The 21,206-nt window shown below is 40.0% G+C and overlaps 1 long non-coding RNA gene across 1 annotated transcript in view; it reads left to right on the forward strand.

Annotated features, from left to right (window-relative positions):
• LOC139775639 (uncharacterized) overlaps positions 1-21,206 on the forward strand; it is a 56,124-nt gene that overhangs the window by 13,303 nt on the left and 21,615 nt on the right. The window contains exon 2 of the long non-coding RNA XR_011718885.1: positions 6,961-7,055. This is a non-coding gene — a long non-coding RNA (uncharacterized lncRNA). The remainder of the gene's footprint in view (positions 1-6,960; positions 7,056-21,206) is intronic.

Here is a 21,206-nt window from a genome sequence, read left to right on the forward strand (position 1 = left end):
GTTAACAAACAATCGCACGCGGCGAAACGTTAATAATAATGAAAGCTATCGTCGTCGCACGATAGCCGGAACAATATCACGTTGGGGAAACCTAGCATGATGAAAACGGGCTTAAAGAAATAAGTGGCGCACCACCCATGGAGGTGAGTGAAAAGTACGAAATAAGTGAGGGACAAACGCGAACATGGCTACCAAGACGAAGTAAAGAACTAAGAGAGAATTGGAACAGATTTACTTGGCTTTCGGTCTCCCTGCTTTCTTTCACGTGTAAGAGATCGACGTTGCGCATTGCCTCGTGGGGATGCGTGCGATCCGGAGCCAAGAGTGAAAAAAGGCACTGTGCTTCGTTCAAGACTTCATTCCTCAATTGCACTTGCATATTCCCGCGTGATTCCGTCATGCTACACATTTAAACATACATTTACTTGCATTTCACTAATAATTCGTCAATTATTTATTCACTTTTCGGATCATGATCTGTAGAATAAATTTTTATATAATTCTCTTTTATGCTATATACAGGATATATTTTTTCTGCTTTTATTTATCCGAACCAATCGAAATTAACCATGTTTTTATAAATTCGTGTATACCTAAATCGTCGTAACGGACGTCTATTATGGGCGACAAACCGACGTTCGCGTACATATTTCATATAGTTGACGACACTGGTACTACGGATCTTGTTATTTAATGGAAAGGGTTCCTACATTATATGGCGAATCCTCTACAAGCTCAAACATCTGTGCCGCCCCACTCACAGCCACTACCACTCGTGCGCGGACAGGTATGTCTTTATTAAATTTGGAATTAGGCGAGCCGGCTGGTGGCGGCTCGAATTCCGTCGCTCTCTAGAAATGGTCTGCAGCGAATCAGCATTGGCCGTTGCCATGCCGGTTCGGTCGTGTACGTGCATTTATTCGCTCGGTGGGCACATAAAGAACACTCGTTCGTGACATTGTATGCTGTGTATATATATATATGCATATTTTTTCCTTTATTCCTTCCGAAAATTTATAGTGTGTGGCACTCTCTTATACTTGTTTCTTGAGTTACTGGCGATTTGTATCCCTGATAATCTTTTCCTCAATATGCATTACCAATTGAACTTAATATATTTATTATTCCAAAAAGTAATAGTGTGTTAAATTAATATGTATTTCAATTAAATGATCGAAAAAGAAAATGTGAAATTCTTCTGAAAAGGTAAAGGAAGGATTTTTTCCCAAATAAAATGTTGCTTTTAATGCTGCTTTTACATTTCACTATTAGTGAATATGTGAAGGTATTAAAGCGCAAAACAGAAATCTTTATTTTTGTTTTTGCGCGACATTCGCGCTCTCTCGGTTAAAACTGTGGCGCGCGATATTCGCAGTTCACTGAAAGAAAGCCATGATTAGAAGGATAAACTCCGTGCTATCTAGCGTCGTTTTAACCTCGAAATAAGCGACGCCGTTTTGTTCCAACGAGTACTCGCAGCGGAAAGTTTTAACGATACTCGTTCATTGCTACGGGCAGCCGCTTTCCGTGAAAAAGCGTCGCTTCCGTAAATTTCAGAAAAATCTCGACTGGGAAATTTCGGTGTAAGAGTAATTAACGCTCGGCATCCCTACTTTCGCGGAATTTACTTTGTTCGCTCCGCTCTCAGTTTCCGCTTTGTTCGCCGCGCTGCGACACGCCGCGTAAGCCGCGTTACGTCTCCCAGCGAACATAAATAACAGAAAAAACTAGAAAAAGGAAACAAAAGAAAATAGAAATCTAATTGCGGGACAAGAGAAGATACGAATATCGAACGAAATTGGAAAAATGTCGTCCTACTTGTCCAATACTCCGATGATATGTGAGAAAATTTTTTCCGGTTTCGAAATTTAATAGTGACTGCAACTTGACGCTGCAAAATTGAAAATAAATAGAATAAGTTTTAATTAAAGATGCTCCAGTCAGAGGGGAGTGCAATATGCAAACCGAAAAGAAACCATTCTTCCACACAGGGACGTGCGAATTAACTTAACCCTTGCTCCTGATCATTTTCGAGCCTTTTTTCTTTTTGCCTCTACACTCGCTTCTTACGTCGACGTCCGCGCCGAGGAGCAACAGTTTCTTTCATCTCAGCTCTGACAGCTACGTCTTCTACCGGCTGCTTTGCTTTCTGCCGCTGCCGGGTATAAAGTTGCGCGGTGGTTGCTTGTATTCCCGCGGCTTTTCAAATTATATGTTCAACTTATCTTCCCGCCCCCGTCTCGCCCCGGGGATTTTCCGGCGCGGCAGGTCACAGGGGTAGAAGAGGAGATTCCACCCTAAAGATTCCACGACGTATCGGAGACGGGCGCTTCTCTCATTCCCTCGTCAAAGGTACGAGGACTTTATTAAGCGCCGAAAGAGGCGCATGATTCGATTCGATTTCTGCGCGACCCAGCCAATCTCTTTGACGAGCGATTATTTGATGTTTTTCTTAGCGAATGCTATAGGGAACGGAGGCTATATATATTTAAGAAGGCGTTACACGTCATAGTACACTGTAATTTTTTATCTTATTTAACTTTTATGATGGCGATGATATTTTTATAAGATTTTCTCATTAACTCTTCAGTCATTGAAATATATTTTTCTTGAATTTTGCTAATATAATCAAATCTAAATGCATTAAACATTTCTTTAGTAATATTTTTTTGATTATTTAAACTGTGAAAATTTCGTCATCTGTACACACTTTATACACTTTATCGGAGTGCTTCAAAGAGGATTAGAGGACCAAATTGTGATGCGTCTCGCTCGCAACTCGGAAATTATCTTGACGGGCCTTCGAGTCATGTCATAACGCGATATCGACGACAGTTCTGTCCAAGGTCCTTCGCGAAGGGATTAAATCGATAACGGCCAACGCGAAAGCGCATACATTGTCGCGATAACAGGAGATTCGAAACTTGTTCGAATGGACCCTTCCACCTATAGCCTTCGCACTTTGCCGTAAACCACGGCGGTGCATTTAATTCCCTCGTACTTGAAAACCTTTACGACGACGTTCTTCAAACTACCCTCCTCATCCTACGAGACCATTCGCCCTCTCGCGCACCTTTTTACTCTTTCTTTAATGGATACTTTTCGCGTCGCTCGTATAACATTAGAACCGTCTATATCGAAACGCACGCGTTTCCACGCACATTCAGGACAGCTTCAAAGAAACTACCTCAGAGTAATGCGAAAGCTGATAATTTTACGTTGTTGAATCTACGTACATTGCTAATTGCAGAAATAGCTTTAATCTTTTTACATAACATAATATTTTTAATATATACTGTGGAGAGATCGAAGACTCATGTTATGCGATTACGGAGGAACAGATAGAAAGAATGACAAAGAAAACCAACGTTAAGACCGACGTTCTTTAACAGTGGCACTAAAGCCGAACCGCGGTCTTCTACCATACAGTTTTGCGGCCTCTTTAACGCCGACATATAGCGTTATGCTTAACGTTTATGGCAACGCAATCCAGACTAGACTGACGAATACTTTATATTTTATAATGTCGTTTATAAGAAAGAAGGCCAAAAAGACAGACAGAGAGAGAGAGAGAGAGAAGACTTCCTCGTCGTTGCTTTATGCTTTCTCCGAGATGCGAGGTGGAAGGAAAATTTACATAGTATACTTTCGACAATTAATTCGATTTAAATGTAAATTATTCTAATGTGCATCGTCATTAAAGGATTTAAGATAACAATTTATTGTGGATTTTTTATTATAATATATAAAAAATCTTATTACGTTTTTTTGTTAATTAAAGTACATATTTAGAATAGTAATATTCAAATTCTCACCATATAATCACTGAGAGGTTAATATCGATAGTTGAATTATTCACAAATCGCCGAACCGTTGGAAAAGAGACCGGCAAGCATATCGTTCAACTTAATTTAATTTGGCACGCGTTCAGAAATTCGCAGATACGCTTTGTCGGTGCTTTGCGGCGTGATCGATTAGATCGTCACGCGAGAGAATTCGGATTGGCCGTTGAATTCTTCAGCTCGCTCGCTGCCCGAACACGTTCTGCCTGTCGAGTCGCAATGCACGATCGCGCAAAAGAGATTTAATTAATACAATTGACCCGAGAGCGGTCGCTCTCTTGCCGGTCGCCTTGCAATTTCAATTTCTCTTTTGGAATGCGCACTACCGAGCGCGTGAAGTCGACGAAGCCGGGTGTTATCGTCGTCCTTGTCGTCGACGCCTGGATTAAACGCATTTTCCAGATTCCGTAACTCGCGACGAACTCGTAAATTGTCCTTTGACACGCGCTTTGGCGACTGCAGACAACTTCTTTCGTATCGTGAACAGTTGGATCCTATCTTGGCCGGATAATCCTGAGTTGCGTTTGATCGCTAATAATTTCACACTTCTCTTTGTCTAATTGGATACATGAGCGCGTCTATCCAGGACAAAAATATTTCAGAGTAACCGCCGCGCCCGCGCCCGCGCCAGTGCGAATATGTTGCGTGCGATCAAAGTCAAATGCGTATTTCAATCGCGCTACGAAGTCAATTGATCTCTAGAATATGCTGAAAAATTTATCCATATCTACCTGTACCTGTACACGCATATGTGCGAGTCCGGTAATTAAACCTGTCATTGCACTGAGACGTAGCAGAGAGCGTAACCGACAAGCGTACTTGTCGCTTTACGTAAACCGTTTAGAAACGACATTTTTGTCCCCCGGCTCGTGCGCGTCCTTCTTCCTTTTTTTACGCCCTCCGCCCTAATAATGCTCGTGTCACCGGCAGGCGCATTAACGTGCGTTTTCCCTTAAATAATACTCCACGGGAGAGCAAGAAAATGCACGTCAGTCTGTTCAAAACGGCCGTTGGCTTAATTAATGCGAGTTTCGCAAAAATTTTGTTACTAGAAATTGCAACGAGTAGCACTTCCTCGCGCCTAATTTGCGCTTAATTACTCGGCAATTTCCTTCGAAAAATGAAGTGAATGGATATCGCAAAAATCAAAACAGTACACGTATTCATTTAACATGAAGACTAACTACTTCGAACAGTATATGGAAAAGCTCAATCGACTTTCATGTTCAAGTGTATAAAATGTGAATTTATCTGCACACCGTAAAAATGTAATCGATATCGGATTCAAATCAACAGTTTTGTTGTAACATTCAATAGTATTGATTATTTCAGCACGTCTCTCAGCACGTGAATATTTTGTTTTCTTTATTCTTTCCCTCGCTAAAGAAGAATATTGTATTCCACTGATTCTTTCTTATATCCGAGGTTCTTCTCGTATACGATCCACAAGAAATGAGCCATATCAAAGTTTCCAAATTGAATTGTATAAATAACGAATGGTTATGCAAAGCATACTATTGTAATATATAAATTTGACTTGCTCCAGAATGACATATGACAATGTGTGTTTTTCTTACAATTAGTGTATCCATTATGCACACAGTCTAGTAACATATTCAAATTACTATACGATATTGAGAGAGAGCGAGAGAGAGAGAAAGAGAGAGAGAGAGATAATATAAAAAAAGATAAATAGAAAGGAATTTAAAGATGGTAGTTTATTTTTATTTTAATTTTTTAACTAAATTTTTATTTTTGTAATTTTTATTTTGAATATATAAAAAAAATGCATTATGATTAATAATTGACACTTTCCTTCCGATAATAATAATTTGTAATTTATCATCAGTCCATCCTCGAGGCATCAATCCAAGATTTTACGATGAGTCTTGATACTTTATCAAGCAATGATTGTCCGATAATAGGAGGTAACATAGTCTGCGGTTGAGCATTTGTACGTGCAAACGTGCTCTTATTTTCAATTTTCATAATAGCCATATTGACCGGTCCGCCACGAGCGTAGAACCAAGGTCGTATATAACATACATGTAAATGTTTGTGTGTGTGTGTGTGTGTGTGTGTGTGTGTGTGTGTGTGTGTGTGTGCGTGCGCGTGCGTGCGTGCGTGCGTGCGTGCGTGCGTGCGTGTGTGCGTGTGTGCGTATGTGTGAACGGATAGGTGGGACAATATAATCGAAAAGGATGACGTGCGAGTAGGATAAAGAGAGAGCGAGAGCGGGGATGACTATACATGTAGCGTAAAAGAGGACGACGTAGATATCAATCATAGGGGGTTTAGGCCTGTCAAGCCACACTGACTACGCACGACGATAAAGATACCGAAATCGAGCGACGCAGACTCTGCAGGCGCTTTTACCTCCGTTCTTTAAACTTTAAAGAGAAACAAGTTGTACCGTCCATGGCGTCCATCGCGGATACCTCTTTGTTTTATTGCAAGAACGCGCCACGACGCGACGTCGCTGCGCGTGAGTGAACGTTGCAAAATTATTACTTCACATGATTATCACAGTCTCGTAAAAACGCGTATGTTGCACAGCAGTCCGACATCAAGAGTAATACAACTTTATGTTAGATTTATCCTTGCTTAATATAATAAAAAAGACATTCGTCCTTTTAGACTCTCTCCGGGCTTCATTTTAAGCTTATACTTTCGCAGAGATCAGTGATCTCGCGCGTAGCTTTCCTCTCCGCTAAGTTTCGAATTTACGGTCGGCTTTGCAAATGATTTCGGTAGACTCGGTATAAATCGCGTATCATATTTACCGAGTTTACAAGCCGTATACTCGCGGTAGATGTTTTATACGATGCGGTTTTGCGTGCACGGTATTCCTCGCCCTCCGGAGGAACTTGGAGAACGGACCAGAGAACTCGAAGGAGAATAGAATGGAAAATAATAACTTTTTCATTTAGCGAGCGAGCGAGGCATTACCGCGATATAAGCGCGTGGTGGCACAATAAAACCAAGGCGACGTCATCGTCGACGACGATGTTCCGTCGCGCGTCGTACGTCGCGTTTTATCTTTTTTTCGCGAAGGAGTTACCGTGATATCGAGTGTGTTATTGCACGTATCAAGATTTCCATTCTCTTTCTGTTGCAGGAAACTTTCGAGCTGGAGTCCGATAGACAGGGTCGACGATAACTCAAAAAACCGACCGCCACGCTGCCTCGGCTAGTCACGACGTTTCTTCCTCCGTAAGTTTTTATCTAAATAAATCGATTATTATTGTGACTTGAAATAAAAACACATAGGGAGCTGTTGAAATACTAATAATCAAGGATCTCGTAACTTGCGAAATAATATTGTCTATATATATGTTATCTCCAGCATATATTTTAAAAACTTAAACGTTTTATATATTTGTTACTCAAATATTCGTGGATAAATTATTTTATTTACACGTGTTGTAGGTAATAAGGAGTAATTTATTTATCTTAATTGATAAATCATGAAGTAAACTAAAATATATATGAGCACAAATGCGAGAATAATTTAAGACTTGAATTATTTTTATCCAGGATGTTTCGCTCTTTTTGTGCCCTGCTACACACACTTCGCTACATTTCTGTTATATTTATACTCTATGTAATAATAATTGTCTGTCAAGTAACAGTAATATATAGTGTAACCTGGATTCGCACTCGTCTTTGCAATATAATTTCCGCATAGTGCGCATGTGTTAGTATATAGGGTGTGTCGGTAATGAATAAAGTAGAAATTATCGTAAAAAGATCGATTGTTATGAATTAGAATATTCAAGTGTAAAAAGCAATTGCAAAAACGTTTCATGCAATAATTAAATCTGAATATAGCTCGCCAAGAAGCCTGTGTCCCATAGGCCTATAAATATGATCATTAGAAACGAGATGTTAATTCTAAAGATTGTTTTAAAGATAAACGAGACTCGCTCTTTTTATTGGCGAATTGAATGCTTCACACGATGACTGCTATGTGAATGTTACCGGTATCGATCTAGCAAACTTCTGATCCACCCCGTAGATCGGTGTGTGTATACGATGCAACGCGCAATATCCAAGCTACCTGTCGGCCATCAACGTCTTCGTACGATTTATCGTGACGTTACACGCAAGCCTTTCCGCCTACACCCTTTCGCCTTTCCGCCGGAAAACTTTTTCAATTCGTGCCGGTTTTACCTATTAGCGTCGCGCGAATTTGCCTGGCTATTAATCCTACTTCAGACCTTTTGCTCGCGCGCATATCCGCCGGAAAGGCTTCGAAAGTGTGGATGTGCATGATATTCGTGACATCTCAACAGGTCGTGTCTCTCACATTTCTTTTTTCCTTTTCCGTTCGCGGAAGTATAACGCTCGTGTTCATCATTTGTCCAATCTAAATCATTCGTTATTTATCTGGATATGTTTATCGAATGTGAGACTAACAAATAAGCTAATATTGAAACGTAACATGTAAAATTTGAAATTGCAAGCTTTTAAATACTTTTAATCATATGAAAGATTATATAAGATTATAACTTACTTAGATGAGAGAAATTATTTTTGTCTTCTATTTTTTATCTTGAATTTACTTTTATTCGCGCTACGTATCCGTCTGTTAATATCTTATAACGTATAGATGAAAAAATTTCAAAGAAACAAGTATACTTTATTGCAATCAATATAAATATCAACTAATTACGGCAGAATAATGTGACAATTAACATTCATTTAACGTTGACCTTGTATCGTCAAGTTTTATCTGCATAATTGTTGTTGTGAAGATAACGATGTGAAGATAACGAAAGCAGCATGCGTTTAGAGCGTTTATTTATTAACAAACATTCAGCGCGGCGAATGAACAAAAAGCCAGGAAATACGTTATTTATGACACATACAAGAATACACATATAAGAATCTGAATAATTTATAAAAGAATATATATACACATAGGTGTACGTAGGTAACACACTTATTATTTAATTACTTAATTACTTAATTATTTAATTAATAATATAATAATAATAAAATAAATTAATGTAAACCGTGTCTTTTCCGTTCATTCGCTGCAATCAAATGTATCTCTGTCGACTGTCACGATACGCTTGTGCATGTTACCGCTAGCGCTTGTTTGTGCATTTTACAAAATCGAAAAAGTAATCGGAATTGGCACGTATGAGCGTGATCGGAGGTAAACGGGCAGCGCCAGCCGAAATTAATTTTCCCGATGAGAAATAATCCCTCAGATTGCGAGGAGTCGATTCCCCGACCGCATGTACGCGGCATTAATACATCCACGTGTGCGCCACAGTTTGCTATGCACAAAGGGCGAAGGGTGTGCGGCGCGGTCGGCGGGGTAGTAGAGATATTAATGCCACCGATTAATGCTCTAAACGTTACGTTAATCGCCATTAGCCGTTCGCCGTCCGAACGGCCGAACTGTGCGTAGATCAACATTGTTTGCCGATCACATACGTGTCGTGAGCGCGAGCGCAGCTGGCGACGCGAAACACGCCTATCGCCTATGTCTCGCGAATATATAAGCGTGCCGCGGGCATCCGTCGTTGTGATCACGTTCCGCTCGTATTATAACGAATTATCGCCGATGATGAAACACCGTGGAAACGAGAAACGAGTGACAGTGATTAGTAAATGAGTTGTCGCTGTTTCAACATCCCATTGCTGTGGCTGTCGCGCAACGTGAGCTGTCAAACTCGCAACGGATTAAGGCTCGTTACGGACGAATCGATCCAAGGTTGTGATTTATCTCTTCGAGCGCTTCTCGAGCCATCATATAATGCATTTTTATTATTGAGCATATATTTTTATTAAAGGTTTATTTATTTAAACAATTGAATTCTCGACTCTTTGAGTTTGTGGACGACTCGTGTATGTGGACGCTTCAGGATTTTTTGGGAAATTTTTCGACATATCTTATATTTACATGTTTTTGACATGTCATAGATATTGTATCGATCTGAAAAATTTTTCATTCCATTTAAACTTGCAGTCATATTCTGCTTATAATCATTTAAGTTTTGCGATATAATTGTACAGTCACTTGACTTTTTCGATTGCGAAAAATCACGTTCGATGCTGAATTTGGCCAGTGCGCGATTTGAAAATTTAATTGAAATTCCCGACTGCCAGGATTAAAAGTAAGCGTTGTTTGTTATTAAATAATATCGCGCGCGATACGCCGTGTTAATATTGACATTTGACGATAGGCTACGCGGACGTGCGTAACATCAGATTAACGTTGCAGTGTGAAAACGCGTAATCGATATGGTTGCCCCTGCATTTGCAACGATTTCATGTGGAGGCAAATGTTTCGGTGATATAAATTTACTTGGTTGTAACATGGAAGGTCCGCGTTTTACAGCTTTACAGTTTTACATCATGCGTGTGATAAAACCACGCATCCATAAGTGCATACATCTGTTTTTCTGTCTGCATAATAATGAATCGTATTATATCTTACATGTGTGTTTTAATGGAAAAATTTACTTTAGGTACATGCAAAACATCCTATGTTTGAACAAAATTATTTCCTGTAAACATAATACAAATGTAAATAAGAATTGCTACGAAGTTAGCACTTTATTGTCAGAATTAGCTCTATAATCGATAAAACTCTTCTATTCTTCTTCAAGCAGCTTGGAAAAGTTTCCGTTATGTTGGAAAAAAATCTGGAAGATTTGGTGTAAAAGTAAAAAATGTGATGATATGACGTGCAAACTTGAAAAAACTTCGTTTTCAATTTATAAATCAGTTTAAATATTTACTGCATTGTAGGCGCGTGATTACATTCATTACAAATAGGCGTGAGTCTAATGACACGTCCATCCAATTTGGTCGTGAATTCCACTATGTCGACGAAACCGAGATTCAAACTCGATCGATATTACGAGCGATTCGCGAGTTGGGTTACACTTAATTACAAGAGACAGGCGCCGAAGCTTACACTTTCATTGTGATTATATGAAACTGTTGTTTCGTTCGTCCCTCCTGGTGAACACACGATTACAAAGCTTTTATAAAATGATTTGAAATTAGATATGTCACTGGGAATCTATAGTCAGTATAGTTACTGCGCAAGAGAAGAAGAATCTATTTTGATTAATCATTGTTTTTGCAATGACGATAGCACAAGTGAAATAAAAACCGATTCGACGACGTCCGCTACATATTGCGCGATAAAAGATTACGATATGGCTGGGCGTTTTCATTAATTTAATAACGTGACTCATAAACGTTCCGAGCGGAACTTTTAATTATAAATATTAATCTCGGGCGCGTTAAAGGCAAACTGCCCGGCGTGTTGTTAGAAAGTCGCCAAAGCACGAATTGTTGAAACGAAATTAACGCATGTATACGAGAAAGTCGGTCGCGTTTTAAACTTTTCAGCTGTATACGATGCTATATGCGTAGCGATACAAACGATATTTCATGTACGCTGACGAAAGTGATCTCACCAAACTTTTAATTGCGTCCGGATAAAAATAAGTAGCAATGGCAAATAATTTCACGCAATAATGATGACGAACTTGTCGCGCGAATGCAAATTGCAGAAATTAATTGCTGTATCACAATCTAGAAAAGGATGTTACTGCATTATTATGTATTATACCAGCACGTTCTGTATGTTACTGCAATCTTGTGTATCTTGTACTCTATATAATTAATCGTTTAAGTTAATTAACCACAGGAATTACTAGATTCCGACGATACAGCAATCTGAAAATTGCCAGCGGTACCGCAATCAATCATAGTATGGTTGTATATGGCCCATGTATGGCGCAACTGCCGGAAGTTTATATAGCTGTTAATAAGTTGCGCTTCTCTTTCAACACGGCAACAGTGCTGTACGGCAATACTGTACTAAATAGTATAGTAGATGTTAAATTTTTGTGTAGGAAATGGAGGAGAGAGCGGCATACTCAAATAATTGATTATATTAAGCAATTATCCGTTTCTTATTTCGTGTATAAGATCGATCGATGCCAGTTTAAGTGTTTAGATAAAAACTGACGGAGTTTGGTATTTGATATTTATACCAGGTTAAAATCGTAGCAATTAAACGGACGACGGAACATCCTCCGGCGTGTTAAATCAGAATCAAAGCGACGCCCAATAGAGAGGCCGGTCGGTCAGCTGTGTTTTAAGCTTCTTATTACCCGTTCTACGGGCGGCAGCCCTCGATGGCGCGGCCCGCGGCCGGCAGTGAAATGTCAATCGACGAGTTACGCGCCTGCCGTCCACGAGCAATTTTGGGAAATGGTTTGGATCACGGCCTTTTAGCCCATGGCGAGGCGGACGAGTGTGTACGTAGGTGCGGGTTTGCGGTACACGAGTGTAGATGGGCGTGTGCGTGTGCGCGATTTGTGTGTGTGTGTGTGTGTGTGTGTGTGTGTGTGTGTGTGTGTGTGTGTGTGTGTGTGTGTGTGTGTGTGCGTGCGTGCATGTGCGTGTGCGTGTGCGTGTGCGTACCGGTGAACGCAACGAAAGAGCCGGGCAAAGGGCCGGCCACAGGCCGCCACACGCCACACATTCGTGCGGGTGTACACATTTTCTCGCAGTGTGGCACAACGACGAGCTCTTTGCCCGGCTACGAACATCGCGCGCGACATACCGCGCGAAATTGCACTCAGAAAAGAGCTCGTCCATAGGTCACAACCGCCAACAATAGGTCACAATGGTATCGTACCGGTTTATCGGACCGCCGTGTATATAGGGTTACAACATGACGATTATGAGTGCCAGTCTCGGCACACATTACCGGAGTTACATACGAGCTTGTCGGTTAGTATATGTACCTGCCTATATCTGTCAGATTGGGATTGGCACGAAACTTGGGTTACATGGCCAGGATTTCTGGGTATACTTTGTCTTTACACCCTTCATCTTTCATATCGGATAAAATATGATACGACGGATGAAGGATAGTCAACAATTCTGATTTATTTTTTTTACTTTTGTAATACGTACGTATCGGCTATTTGCACATCTTTAGACGGAAAATTATACAATTTTATTTCACATCCTGATTTTATACTTCTATGATCGTGTGTTTCATGCAGCAAACGTTGACGCACGTACAATATAAATGAAATACTAGCCGACTGCACGCAACGATCCTTTTATGAAACATCAGACTCATTTCATAACTCGCAAGAGTTCCACCACCGCCTTTTTATGTTTACATTTTATAAAACGCTTCTAAAATACGGGTCAACGGCTACGACTGCATAATATTTTTTTATGAAAAGCGTATAAAATTCAGGTCAGCGTAAAAAGATGAGTAATTTCGTCATTGATTGCTGAAATCTACTGCTGAACTTTACATCAATATACACACATCCATTATTATGTGTATAAAATATACGTTAGCCATCGTTTTATTCGTAATCCGAAGGTAACGTATAACAAGGAATAAAATAACTTCCGTGAGAAGATCTCGACAGAATCTTATATATTACATTACACGATACACTCTTGTGTTTTCTCTTTCTCTTTGCTTAGATCACGAGATAATTGAAAGTTTGGACAAAATAAATTAAATTACACAGCGTGCAAAAAGTGGCACGTGGCATCTAGATGACGGTTGGCTCATCGATTCCACTTTAAACGCACTAGTACGGAAATCAGCTCGCTTCCTGTCGATTCGCGGCGATTCGCAAAGCCAAGCATGATATATGATTTGCGCAGCACGAATCTGCATCCAACGAAGTGGAATATTTTCGGCGCTCGGTATATCCGCAGAATATTTCCGTCGTCATGAATTTTTCCTCAACTTTTTGCTCAAGTTTTTATGCGAGCGTCGAACGTTGCACTATACCGTGGGAACATCGCTATTTCGTGGAATATAACACAGTTTGACGGAAAGAATTACTTTCTTACCGCAGACCGCAGCCTAGTGCCAAAATTATATATATTTTTTAGACGATGACTTTATATTTAAAAAATGCTGCATATTGCTCGCGAAAATGATCGAAAGTTAATACGGCCGATACGTGCGACCGATCCTCGTTTGATGACGATTTAGTTTAGGGCCGTGGATATGTTAATTATCCAGATACCGTTTAAATCATTAAAATTTCGGCGTGACGTATGTGAACGCGTAGGGGACCCCGCGTGTGTACTCTAACGCGTAATTATGTTGTGCGTTATCGTTTACATAATTTAGATACACGTGGGGAAAGCTCCGCTGAAATTTGGAATGTATATTTGAATGGCGCGACGAGAGCGAGAACGGACGCGTTGAAGCGAGGTAGCGGTTCAATGCGCCGACTTTTCGTTTATGAGCGTCGACAAATTCGCTAAACTCACAGGTAGAATCTACCGTGGAAAACGCTCGCGATATTTTACGGAATATGTACGCGCGATCAAACTTCCCGGCGCGGCGGATGTAATGTACTAAATTGTCCCGTAATATGTATATTGATGTTAAAAGCAGGATAAAACTGTGTGTAATATTTGATTCATTTTGTCTTCAGTGAGGAATTATTGAACGTTATTCTCTCTTTCGTGACTATACGATTAAATTTCAAAGACATCGAATTCCCAAACGAAATTCGATTCGCTCCAATAATTAACAGCCTCACGCGACTAAACTGAATTTTTAAAATGAGTAGTCTTCTACTTTGACCAATAGTGAGCTACTTTGCGTGTAAATCGTTATTAATGAAGCGCACGGTAAAGCGCTCTGTTTCTCTCTCTCTCTCTCTTATTCTCACTTCCATTTTTTGATCAATAAAGTTTACGTTTATATTTTATTTTATTCCACTCATATACTCGCAGTATTCGCATTCTCGACCTCTCAACAACCGATGCCCCGAAAATTGGTTCGTCACGCTGTATTTGTACACATATACATATGCATTCTCTCTCTCTCTCTGTCTCTTTCAGCATGCATCCGACGTGACGTAGAATTCACGCCGCGATTTGTTTGGCCGAGCCTGCTCCCTCCACATCATCCCTTCGCGTTACATCCTGCCGCATGTATCCGCGGATATCTGTTTCATTGTTTTTCACGTATTGTTTGAGATAAATAATACGCCAGCGTCGGTCCCTTTTTTTTCATACTTTATTCGCAGAGAGCGCGGCGCGGGCGGCTTGTCGCTGCATTCAATTTCACATACTTGCGCCTGTCTATCCGGAGTCCAACAGGAACGGTATTATATGTTTTCAACTATTCTGGATAAACAGAGCGTCAAATATTTGGAGAGGTTATTTTTATCGAGTTTCGATTAACCCTTTTCAGTTCCGATCAAGTTCTTCGTTGTTCGATGCGAGTCCTCGTGCGAGCACATATGAAATACGACACGAGAGGCATGAACGAGAGAGAGAGAGAGAGAGAGAGAGAGAGAGAGAGAGAGAGAGAGAGAGGAGAGAGAGAGAGAGAGAGAGAGAGAGAGAGGAGAGAGAGAGAGAGAGAGAGAGAGAGAGAGAGAGAGAGAGAGAGAGAGAGAGAGAGAGAGAGAGAGAGACAAATGCTTGATAAAAGATACGATTACGTTTTCTTCCATACATTAATGAAGAACATAAACTCACAATTTTATACTTCTAATGAAAAACTTTCATGCTTAGAAACTCGCATGTCTCTAAATTACACGGTAAGTTTCTCAAGTGGGTCATCTTGACAATCGCTTGGGACTCATTTACCGACTTGATGCCCAACGTCAAATAAATTCATTATCTTGCTGACAAACAGCAATTTCTCCGAGCCAAAGTGCCTCTAATTAAAATACAGCCAGTCTTGTAAACAAAGGATGAACAGTCTTTTATCGAAGTTGCGCAAAATCGCGCACGTAAGTTTAGAGCGCATGGCATCTTTGTTTTAACAGCAATGGAGAGAATTGTGCGCGATCTATATCGTCGTTATTGTACATGTTAATCATATTACATTTTTATTTACATGGTATAGAGAGCGTTTAGTATTTCTCATTACGCTCGGAGCTGATAATATCCCATTTAGACAATATCCACGGATTGCAGCGCAAGGTCTCATCTCAAGTCGGTTTGTTATTTATTAATGGCAGCTCGTGTTAAGGCGTCTCGGGTATTTATGAGTCGATTAATATGTAAGCGCCTTATATCTTATGTAAGACGGCGTTCAAAGTATCAGCCAGATTTCAAAGACGTCAGACCGTGAAGTCTCTATTAATATTTTGCAGCTTTAACGAGGGTTGATATTAAGTAATCTTGCTTTTGGCGTAAAGCACTTTTGCAAGCGCGTTGTCGGCTTTCGACACATTCGCCTTTGACGTTGAAAACTTTTAGCTAAATGGATGAACCAATTTAAAAGAACGCCGCCATTTAGGTACGCCGTTTAGGCAAAGTATTTTTCTTGAATCTTATGCACCTAGCAATGTGCAGTATTACATTTTCAATCACATTACAAGTTTTTCTTTTATATCGTGGTACACATCTTTTTTATCTGTGAACCGGTACGTTAACTACATCGCAAGGCTCTTCTTCTTGCACACATTTATGATTTATGCTGGCTTATTCGCTTGAGCGAATAATTTTCCCCGTGAAATCGATATACTTCCGACCAGTGACTGTCAAACCATGACATACATTCTGTAAACAATTTACTCATTATCGTATTAGCGTATTAGCATATTAGCATATATAATATATGTATATAAGACATAACACTCAAATGCGTGCAATAATTTAATATATCGTAAAAGGATTCAATTGCCACAGCACCAACAGCAAGTTAGCATCGACTTAAAGATGTAGACCTTGGAATTATATAATATCAAGGAAATTAAATCTAAAAGAAAGAATATTATCAAATTATACTGTTTATTCAGTGAGTTACTAATTTGCTCATCGAATCTTGTCTGATACATATATAAGCGAGCAAGTTACGTATCGAATATTTTAGTGCTGTAATACTTTAGTACTTGCGTAGTTTAAAGTTGACAATTTAGCGAATCTAAATAATAACATTCCTACAGAGTGATTTGCTTTAATTTTTTAGCAAGAAATACTTTGAGATGAATGCTTCATTCATCGGCTGAGACATGAAAGTCACTGTTTTTTTTACGCACGCCCAGCGCGTCCCGGTGCAACTGTACGTGAGCCAATAAGACGTTTCGATAAAACTGAATTTACGGTTTGAAAACTCGGTGCGGCTCGGCTTTTATTGCCGTCGTATGTCGGTGCTTCGATGGCAGATAGTAGTGCGGAGTACGTGCGCCCCGAGGGGGTCGATTACCCGGTAGCACGCGCTAGAACATCGCCGGTTAATTGGAGATGCGCTGGTTCGAGCTCCCGGTCTGTCCTTAATGAGCTCGACGACCGCCACCCTGGCCCCCGGCTCTGTCCTCGACTAAAGAGACATCCGCGCGCGATTTCCCTCGTGAAAAAGCTGTTTCTATCCTCCGACTGTCTTGAATGGATAATACCGATTTAAAGCTTATACCGGATTCATTGCTGGATGCGGACAAGCGTTATCTACGATCGTGTGATTAATGCAATGATATGCTTAAAAGTTTCATTCTAGATATAAGCTATCTTAGGAATATAGTAGATCGATAATGGATATTTAGCGATCATGATAAAGCCATAAAATTTTTTCTCCAATATCTAGTACAATTATTTAATAATCGTTCTCGGTTAGCGGTGCGTTAAATAAAACTACCGACCGTACAAGGTTGTCTATTATTACCTATTCGTATCGAATAAATTTTGAAAGATCAGTTCGAACGACGAAACGCGTCGTTTAAATTTATTACGCAGCATGCGGTTAATGAGTAAAGATAGCACCGGGGATGAACGCTGGCTTGGGAGGAGGGGCGGGGGTAGCGAGAAGCCACACTTTGGCGAACATTGCGTAATCAATTTCACGAACGGCCAATTTCTGCGAGCAACGGTTTTGGCTCGCCCTTCGGTTACGCAAAATCGTGCGCGGTTCCGGCGATGATAAATTATCGTCGCGCCCGTCGAACACGCGGCCCCGATCGATTTTTATCGGGCGGCCAAAGACCAACGACGATGTCGACGACGATGTTAGGGACGCGCGCGTTCTCTCTCTCTCTCTCTCTCTCTCTCTCTCTCTCTCTCTCTCTTAACGGCAATATATAAAAGCTGTCAGTAGTAGCAGTCAGAGCCGACAACCCGTTAAAAGTGAGTTCCAGAAAGAAGTACGAAGTAATCCATCCGCTCATCTTCGAGTAATTAAAACTTATAATTCGTGGCAGCCCTCGTCCGCGTCGAGCTTCGAGCCTCATCCCTTTCACACCGATCCATCCACCGACACCCTTGGCTGCGCATCCTTCTGCGGCGCCTCCTCTCTTCATCTTCCAGAAGTTGCCTGCGTCCCCCATGACCTCCTGCATATTTCATACTTTGTACCGCAATTACTTTATCGCGCTTCCGTGGATTTTGGTCGGAGGTTGGAAAGGCAGCGGCTGGAGCGGCTGGAGCGGCGAGGTTGGCGGGGGCGCGGCGCGAATACTTATCTTCCTGTCGGCGCTGCTACTCGGATACATTCAAAATAGACCGGCCCGCATTTATTCTTCGTTTCGTTAGCTTCGAAGGTGGTTTAGGCAGTGGTGTAGGAGATGAGAAAAATAGGCAAAAGGTGAAATGTTCAAAGTGAGAAACGAGAAAGAGAGCGAAGAGCGAAGAGTAGAAAAGAGGCAGGAGTAAACAGCAAACGGTAAAATACGCATTAATTTTGATTATCGTTCGATTATCATTTAGCGGTTTTAAACAAACGATTTCTGTTATGTAATGTACGGTATATAATGTTAAATAAACTGAAAAATAGTTAGGCCGTCGTTTTTTATTCTATCTTGGCTGCTTTCTGTTTGAACATCTGTTCGAGAGCTGGACGAAATCTCTGATTTGCTTTTTTACCAGAGAGTATAATTTTTCAATTTTTTTTATTCATCACATTGTTCGCCTTTTTGGTAATGAGATATCTGATATCACTGATATTTTTGTATTTTGCATCAGCTTTGAAGTTATTCTTGAAGAGTTAAAAAATATTTTTATCATTTTACCATTTCACAATACTTGATATGTTTTTCCAAATCGTATTTTTTTACGGTTTAGAAGTTCTCGAAGTTTTCGAAGAAGATATAATATCCTTATTAATGGAATTTACAGATTTGTTCAAATATTACTGCAAATGATTGATAAAAGACAGAAAATTATATTTTTAAGGTAAAAAGTTAATATACTTAATATGTTAATATATTTAACTACGAAAGTGGGCTTTTTTTAAATCTTTGCCAGACTTTAAATAAACGAATATACAGTTTATTTAACATTGTTATAACGTTATTATTTTATCGGTACAGTTATATCCTAAACCTCTTTAAAACTTATCAGAGATTTGGAATTGTGTTCTGAAAAAAATCAGATACCAAGAAGTTGCAGCAGACATACTAACGGAGTAATTGTTAGTATGTTATCTTTGTTATCTTTGGAATCGTATGCAGTGCAGCTTTTGTTCTATGCCGCGTAATTACTTTATCGTGCGTTCGCGATTACAAAGGTAACAAAGAATTCCCGGAGTTTACTCTCGGTTTCACGTCGTCGAACAAAAGAAAGGAGGAAGAGAAAAGGGGGGGGAGAGAGAGAGAGCGCACGAGCTCACAGGAGTATGGATAATTTTGTCGAAAGTTTTCGGCGCGTAAACTTTCCGGGTTTATTTTCTCTATCGTTATAATGTTAACGAATATCGCTCGTTGGTAGTTGGTTGATAGCAGCTACAGAAGTACGAATGCTTGTCACAGCACTGATATTTCAATACATTCAAAACGTATCGTATATATTTTTTTATTGATATCGATGCGGCGTTTGCACGAAGTAGAATTCAAGCAGCGAGTTCAATCGTAAACTTGAACGAAAATTCATACGATATTGGGGCTTTATTAACACCGTTCGTGCGATATGAATTTTATTAAACTTAAGAAGATAAAAGTTTTAAGAAAAAGGTAGTATTTGCGAATAATAAATAAATATAAAAATATAAATAATATTCAAAATGTGTGAGAAACAGAATTACATTCTCTTTTTTATCGTCATGTTAATAAAGAAAGATAGTGATGTTGTCAAATTAACGAAACCTGCAATTTAATCGCACTTATATAATCTGTAATATTTCGTTTCACAAACGTTACATTATACAATTACGTAGCTGCACCGATTGCGTCATTTCTGATTAGGAATGAGATAGAATTCAATTCGAGGAAATTATCCTTAAAGGAATCTATTCGGTTTATCCTAGAAGCTAATAACTCTAATTGAAAGGACATTCGATGATGGTAGTTTTATCTGTAATTTAGCAAGTGACAATGAGATATAATGTGGTGAATTAGTCCACTTGGTCGGTATATGGATTCTTGCGAGTGACGGGTACAAATTTCAATGTGTTTTCCGTTTGTATACGTTTGTTCGCCTCGGCGCAGAAAAAGTCGAGAAGAAACTGTCACAGGAGAACGAAAAAGAAGGGGGTTCGGTTTTATCATTGGAATGGGACAAGAGTGAGAAGAGAAACGGAAACATACGTAAAAAAGAAAAAGAAAAGTGATAAGGGGAGACGAGAGAGAGGGAGCGCTTCGCGTTCCCGGAAAGCCGATGATATTAAAGGAAGGAAGAGAGGACGCGCACTAAACGGAGAAATGAGGCGACAAAGTCCAAAGCGTCTGCTCTCCATTGTGTCGCCGACCCAGCGTTTCCCCCTTGCGACAGGGTGAATCTATCCCTTGTGCTTTCTTACATTTTTTTGTGCGCCACGCGGCGTTTCGGCAGCTCCACAGCTTCCTTGACTTTTCACTGTATTTCTACCAATGTTTGCAAAATGGGCGACATTACCGCGTGTCCTTTCAACAACAGAATCAATTGTCTGTAGTCAAAATTTTACAGAAGAATATTATTTATTTTAATTTCTAAATTGTATATTTTTGAATCTTTTGGCAATATTCTTACGTACGTGTTATTTTTGTTTTTATTTCTCCCGCTTATTTTTTTTTCTAACGACTATTGTTGTCGCGTATGTAATTATCATTATTGCGATTGGAAATGAGAAACGTGAAATTGATAAAAAGAGAATCCGCAGCATCGAGTATCTATTCAAGGACGTCGTATACTTGCCGTTGTACATTCAAAAGTCTATCCGTAAGTAAGAAGAAAACAGCGACGCAGATGGTTGATCCACTCAATTTCAGATTCATGGATGCCAGACTGAAAAATGTTGCTTCTTTTCGCCGGCGGCGCGGCGCGGCGCGGCGCGTAGCGCAGTGTATAGCGTAGCATTTTCCTTTCCGAGCGTTTTTCCCTTCTCCAGTTCTTCTCCCATCGCATCGTTCCTTTTCGATACGGGAGCAGCTCCTCCGATAGACGTGTCTGTACCTGTTATTGGCT

This window comes from Temnothorax nylanderi, unplaced genomic scaffold (assembly GCF_030848795.1).
Source record: "Temnothorax nylanderi isolate EJ_2023f unplaced genomic scaffold, tnyl_v1.0 TNYL_tig0101_pilon, whole genome shotgun sequence".
In the NCBI taxonomy this organism is placed as follows: domain Eukaryota; kingdom Metazoa; phylum Arthropoda; class Insecta; order Hymenoptera; family Formicidae; genus Temnothorax; species Temnothorax nylanderi.